The 7,463-nt window shown below is 34.2% G+C and overlaps 1 pseudogene; it reads right to left on the minus strand.

Moving 5' to 3' along the window:
- Positions 1 to 774: 774 nt before the first annotated feature.
- LOC121245468 lies at positions 775 to 4,202 on the minus strand (annotated as a pseudogene).
- Positions 4,203 to 7,463: the final 3,261 nt, after the last annotated feature.

The raw sequence follows: 7,463 nt of genomic DNA on the forward strand, positions 1-7,463 counted from the left end.
ACTAGATTTATTGGGATGTTGACAATTATATCAAGCCTTGAGTAGTCGTATTTATGGTTATGCAGTTTTTGAAAATGGATGAGGATATGTTTATTGAGTCTTTGGAATATTTATTTGTATTGTAAAAAATGATTTAGGCGACAAGTAGTAACTCTCTGACTCCATCCGGGACCAAGGCGTTACAACTATTCCCCTTAAACTTTAGAAAAAAAAATCTACTTGGATGTTCTCAAAAGTTAGTTGTAAGATGCATGGATTGCCTTCTTGATGCGAGTGCCTTAATTCACCTAACATCTAGAAAAATTGGTGGGGTTTTGGCTAGATTCATGTCTATCTCATGAAGGACTAGCGACTATCTTTCAAAAATCTTGTGAGTGAATTTAATATAATTTTAATTCTTTCAGCTTGAACCTGAAGTTTCCCAACAAATTTGCAATTCAACTAAGGAAAAATTATTAAGTACTCAAAGAATATAGATGACGTGGTACTCTCATTCTATCACTTCATGACAACATATATCATGCGCCACTAAAAAAAATTCTATATAAGACTACTTCTAAAATAAATAAAAAAATTAAAAATTGATGTCTCAAACTCCCACTTTTTTAAATTAAGGTATTCAACTTCAAAAGTTTCAAATCTCATGGATATCTATTAAAGGATTTATTGAGAACAAACAAACCTTAGAGTTCCAAAACCTTGCCACATATACTCCCAAAAGACACTTTTGTTGATTGATATAGTTGGAATTAAATAGAAGGACATGAGATGATAAAAAAAAGATACCTTAACACTCATACAACTAAAAACTAAAGTTACACATAAATACTTGGGATGGAAAGAAAATGCTCTAATAATTAAGTATCTTAGACTAACACATGATTTTAGCACTTATTTTCATTAATTATTATCTAGATAGTCTATAATCTTCAACTCTCGACTTTCAAGTTGGCAATGCATGTCTGGATGGCTCTAGGAATGTGCATTAATATTGGTCGATAACACTTTAGAAATCATGTGCATTGTCGGCCTTGATTGTGGACAGACATTTAAGCATTTCATGGCAAGCTGTACGACTATTATTAGTTCATTCTCAACTTGAACTGTTGGAAATGGAAGGCGTTGGTCCAACACATCTTTCACTTGTATGTTCTCCATAGCTAACGGCGATGATAGTGAGGAGATGAAATCACCTGGATGCTTTCCTCTAATGACTTCGATTGCCAATACCCAAAGCTATACACATCAGATTTTTCAGTTACCTTCATTGTATAAGCAAGCTCTGCAAAGAAAAGAAATAAAGGAAAGATGGACAAAATCAACACATATGCATGCTTTTCTTTGAAAGGACAATGAAATAATTTATAACCTGGTGCAATATATCCATAAGTGCCTGCAGGGGAAGTCCAATTGGATGAGTCTACCTCCACAAGCCTAGCAGTCCCAAAGTCTGAAACATGAGCCTCAAATTGAGAATCCAGCAAGATGTTGCTGCTTGATATGTCACGATGAATAATCGGAGGGGAGCAATCATTGTGCATGTAAGACAAGGCATTTGCCACACCTTTAACAATATTCAATCTCTTACTCCAACCCAATACTTTAGCAGCATCTTCGTTGCCCAAGATTAGGGACAAGCTACCCCTTTCTAGATATTGACAAACCAAAAAGGAATGTTGCACATGAGAACAAAAACCATAAAGTTTAACAATGTTTCGATGGCGTATGTCTATCAATGCCCTTATCTCATTCAAGAACTCCTTTTGAAATCTGTTCTCACTAGCATCATGCAGTGGTCGATTGAATTTCTTCACGGCTAAGATATCACCTGAAGTTAGCTCTGCTTTATAGACAGTTCCATGTCCTCCTTTCCCAATGCAATATAGAGCATCAAAACCATTGGTCACTTTTATGATTTCATCATACAATGTTCTTCCGTTGAAATGTAATATTGAAAGAGACAGTACTTGGCCCTCGGTCTTGCTTTGTTTGGATTCTAGATTCGTCTTTCTTCTTTGCATAAAGAGAAAAAACCCAAAGATAGAAAGTAGAACAGTTACTACTCCTAAAAGTGGGAAAACGAGAAGAAACACGACTTTGTGTCCCCTTTTTGAGCTATGTTTGTATATCATGGAAACATTGCAAGGATGTAGTCCTAGAACATTACCACACAATCCCTTGTTCCCTTGTAATGCTTCTACAGAAGCATTTATAAATGTGTTGCTATCGGGAATCGGTCCCTGCAACTCATTGTAGGATATGTCGGCATACAACAACCAATGCATTTGTTCGAATGCTTTCGGAATGAAACCAGAAAGATGATTATGGGAGAGATTTAAGATCACTATGCTCTCCAATTTGTAAATTTCCATTGGTATCTCTCCGTTTAAAGAGTTATAACTTATATCTAATTTGGAGATATGAGATAAGTCCATGAGGTGTGTTGGAATCCTTTCGCTAAAATCGTTGTGGCTTAAATTCAATTCTATCAATTTCACGAAGTCCCCGAAATTACTTGGAATTGACTTACTCAGCTTGTTTGAGGACAGGTCAAGATATTCAAGATTTGTCAAGAACCCAAATTCAAAAGGTATAGCGCCAGAGACTTGATTGCCATTCATCCACAATTTCATTAGAGAAATTAGGCTTCCGAATTCTTTTGGAATCGTCCCAACTATATGATTTGAAGAAAGAACAAGTTCACCTAGCTGAGTAGTCCAGTTCCCAATCTCTTTTGGTATGCTACCAGTAATATTGTTTTTACCCAGAAGTAGGGTTTGTAGTTGTTGACACTGGCCCCAATTACTTGAGATCCTTCCATAAAATCGATTATGCCTTAGATCTATGAACTCCAAGTTTGGATAGACACCGAAGTCCTTAGATATATCTCCAATGAGTTGGTTACCTCTTAATTGGACTCTGACTATGCTTGTGCAATTTTTGAAACTTTTGGGAATTTGGCCATCCAAATGGTTGTTGCTTGCAGCAAAGTACCGAAGTGATCCACCATGGCAAATGTTTTGAGGCAAATTACCAATAAATTGGTTTGTGTCTAGTTGTAGAGTTTCCAAGTTGATGAGATCTCCAATTCCTTGAGGAATTGGACCGGTAAGTTGGTTTTCACGAAGTACTAAAGATATCAAATTGCTCATGTTAGCAAAAGAAGTTGGAAGAGAACCACGTAGCTGGTTATGATCCAACTGTAGATCTTTGGGAGAAGTCAAGTTTCCTATTTCTGTAGGAATGGATCCAGAAAGGCTATTATTATCCAGGTGAAGTAGGGTAAGATTTACCAAATCACCTAATAATGATGCTGGAATTGAACCCGAAAGATTATTGTGTTGAAGACTTGCACTCTTTAGGGATTTCAAATTTCCAATCTCCGAAGGGATGGGACCGGAAAGTGAATTATCAAACATGTGCAAGATGGTTAGCTTTTTCAAGTTCCCGAAAGTGGAAGGGATTGGACCTGTCAGGTGGTTTTGACTAATGTCAAGTCGATCCAAATTGGAGAGGTTTCCCATTTCTGGAGGAACGAAACCAGAAAGTTCATTTCCATAAAGAAGCAAAATAACCAAGTTGCTCAAATTGCCTAAAGAAGAAGGGATGTAACCGTCTATATGGTTTTTGTAAAGATAAAATTCAGTTAGAAGGTTTAGGCGCCCTATTTCTTCACGAATGGAGCCGTTTAAGTTATTACGTCCAAGGTGGAGGGCCTTAAGAGTAGCTAGCTTGCCAATTTCTGGTGGGATTTTGCCTGAAAACTGATTAAAGGACAAATCGAGATATTTGAGTTTTGACAGGGAGCTAATTTGAGGTGGAATTGTCCCATAAAGAGTGTTCACATAAAGATCGATGGACGCAAGATTTGGAAATGATAAAAAAGAAAATCCGTGAAGCGTACCTTGTAAGCTAGATTCGGTAAGGTTTATTTTGACGATGCTTCCAGCAAGGTTGCATGAAATACCAAGCCAATTGCATGGATTCCTACTTAGGTTTAGATTGGAAGAAAAAACTGGAATCCATGAAGATAAGTGGGATTGAGATTCATTTTGAAGGCTATTTTTCCATGTCAGAAGAGCAATAGCTTCTTTGGAAGAATTAGAAGAAAAGGCAGGCGCGTCCAGTGATGAAACCAACTGAGCAAATAGGACAAAGTTGATGAGAAGGGAAAATACTTTCTTAATGGCTAATGCTCCCATTGTTTTTACTCGTAGAGCGTATAATAGTTAAGGGCTTTATTTATAAGCAATCTTGTACGAGGCCTACCACTCATCAATCTAAAAGTAATATAAACACGTGGAGTGAATTGTACAATATTTATTGAGAATTTTGGTATTCAAAAATTTAAGGTCCCATTTGGAACATAGACTTAACTTAGATTAACTCAGTTCAGTCTAATTGTAAGCTGAGTCTAACATCTAAACACCAAACTTTCAAATTACTAAATGCATCTCAACTCTAAACATCTTTACACGTGAGATCCACGTACAACATTTTCAACTCAACACATCTTTACAAGCCAGACCCACAACCTTTTTCAACTTTTCATAAATACATCTAAATTCATGATCTTAACATCCAAGCACATCTAAACTCATCTTAGGTGGACCCCACAACAGTCACTCCATCATCTCAACTCACTAGTATTGATAAATAACTCAACTTATTTCAACTCAACTCAACATCCAAACAAAGCCTAAACGATAATTAGCATTGTATTATGACTCATTTAATATATTGATCTTTCTCCTATTTTAGGTATTGATAAAGTTTAGAAAATAATTTTAGGGCTAGGTACATTGATTCCATCCTTCCGAGTAAATTATACTTTCTTGCGACATTTCTGATCATTAATTCAAGGTTGGAATCGTCGACTAGATTCCACAGTACATTCAACATTCCACAGTACATTCAACATTCGAGTCACATCAATGGTTGGGAAAATCAAAATGTTGACTTATTGCTTTTACGAACTTTGGTCGAACTATACTTTATCTTGTGTATTGGGGGTCATCATGTTACGTTGAAGGATCTAGTCTTCTTCCCATCGTTTAATCTGTCAAAGTCTTGGTTCCTTTTTCGATAGAGAAGTGTAGACATTTGTGGTTCACAATGGTCTTGATACATAAGTCACTATATTTAAGCAGAGGGCTTGAGAGATTCCACCACGGCAAAGTTCATATGTTCATCCTTTTATTATGTTCATACGTTTACCCACTAGAATCACAAATGATAGGATCTCATTTAGGTTCGAACAAAAAGATGAGATCGAGGAAGTTTCCGCAGTCAAGAGGGACGACCAAATAACTAAAATTAATGAGATTTAGGCGGCTCTGTTTGTTTCGTTGTATCACAATTAATCTGTAAATAACTTTCATGATGTTTTGGTATTGAGAAATGCTTTAGCCACAAAGAAATTCTATAAAAAAAAGCTCAAAAAATTACGTATTTTGATATGGTACGTTTGGTTGTAAAACTACTTTTATTATAAAGTAAATTTAACGTATCATATGAAACTATATCAATTTGAAAGTTTATTTTTGTAAGATCTCTTTGTGGCTATATCGCTTCTATTTGATATTTGGATGTGCTTAGAAAAGTCAGTTAACGAAAAATGATTTTCACAATGAATTATAATATGACTACCAAACTAATTCGATCACACAAGTCAGTTAACACACGACAATAGTGATGTCATTGTTTTAAGTAGTCCTTTTACTTAACCGAAATCATTTTAATAAAAATACAAATCTCAACTTATCTTATCTCTTCATTTCGATTTTCTTAAATTTTCATACAAAATATAATAAACAATTCAACTTTTTCAAATCTCAATTCAATTTTTTTAAATCTCAAAACAATAATATTTGATAAGTTTTTGTTTTTGATACATGGGAAGGGGGAATATATTTGATCTTTGGTTCTTTTAGTGAGAAACTAAGATGTTGTTAATTGATCTAAAGAATCTTGGCATATATATATATATATAAAATACACATCAATCTTCTTTGGAAGAATTAGAAGAAAAAGCTGCTTCCAGTGAATTAATTAGGGACCAACTGAGCAAATAGGACAAAGTTGATGAGAAGGGAAAATACTTTCTTGATGGTTAATGATCCCATTGTTGTTTGTAGAGCAGCGTATATATCATACGGGTTTTATACGAGTTGTTTTATTTAATAACCGATTATAATTGTATGTTCACGGACCGCTTATTTAACAAATGAATTGAGTGAAACTTGAGTACTTTGATCAAGCCGAACTCAAGTGGCTTGCCGAGTAGTCTTGTTCATTTGCAATGCTAACTCTACATATACTCATTGGGAGGTAATCCCTATTATTGATTTTGAGAAGAACTCAAGCAAATGAATTAACCCGGTTTGGATACAAAGGTCTCTCCAACTCATCTCAATTTATCTTATCTAATCATTACAACTTTTCCAAATTCTCACACAAAATATAATAAACAATTTAATTTTTTTAAATCTCAAAACAATAATAATATTAAAAAATAATATTCTAATAATATTTTATTTAACTTTCAACTATCATCTCAACGCATCTCATCTCAACTCACATTTCAAACCTCCTCTTAGTCCTAGCTTGGATAGTGAGATGAGATGAGATTATATGTAAATAGTTTGTGAATAGTAGTGCAGTGGTTTGAGTTAAGATTTTATGGGATTTTAGGAAATGAGAGAGAAAAAATTGAATAAAAATTTAAAATATTGTTAAGAATATAATTTTTTAATATAATTTTTATTTTGAAATTGGAAAATATTGATTTTTTTTTTTTTAATGTTTTGTTTGAAAGTTTGGAAAAATTGTAATGATTAGATGAAAAAGTTAAAGATTTGAAATTGAAAAGTATTTGTATTTATGATATTTGGATATTGAGATGAGATAAGATAAAATAAGATGAGATGAGAGTATCTTGCTATCAAAACCAATTAAGTTATTTTAAAGACTTTTTGGGAGTTGTCAAATACAGAAAATTGAAAGAAATAGCATGAGAGCAGAAAATGATCATAAAGTCTTCTAAACACCACAAAACCCACCTCAACTCATATCAACTCATCTCATCTCATCATTACAACTTTCTCAAATTCTCACATAAAGTATAATAAATAATTCAACTTTTATTCTACTATTTACAAACTATCTAAACCTATCTCAACTCATCATCTCTGAATCCAAACTACTCCTGATCCTAATTAAGTCAACATAGAAAAGAGCCCGGCCACACTGAAGAAGACTCGATCTCCTAGCCGCTTGTAAGCCACAAAATGAAGTCGCCTCTAAAAAAAAAAAAAGGACAAATTTTTTTGCCTATTCAGTGACTATAGCTAGATCTCTCGATCGGTAGCCTCCCTCTGTGGGAGTAGCACCACCCATAAATATTATAAGGCTCATTTCATATATTTATCTTTCTCTCATTTTAGGTCCTGATAAAGTTTAGA

The sequence above is a fragment of the Juglans microcarpa x Juglans regia genome, unplaced genomic scaffold (assembly GCF_004785595.1).
Source record: "Juglans microcarpa x Juglans regia isolate MS1-56 unplaced genomic scaffold, Jm3101_v1.0 JmScfU0027, whole genome shotgun sequence".
NCBI lineage: Eukaryota > Viridiplantae > Streptophyta > Magnoliopsida > Fagales > Juglandaceae > Juglans > Juglans microcarpa x Juglans regia.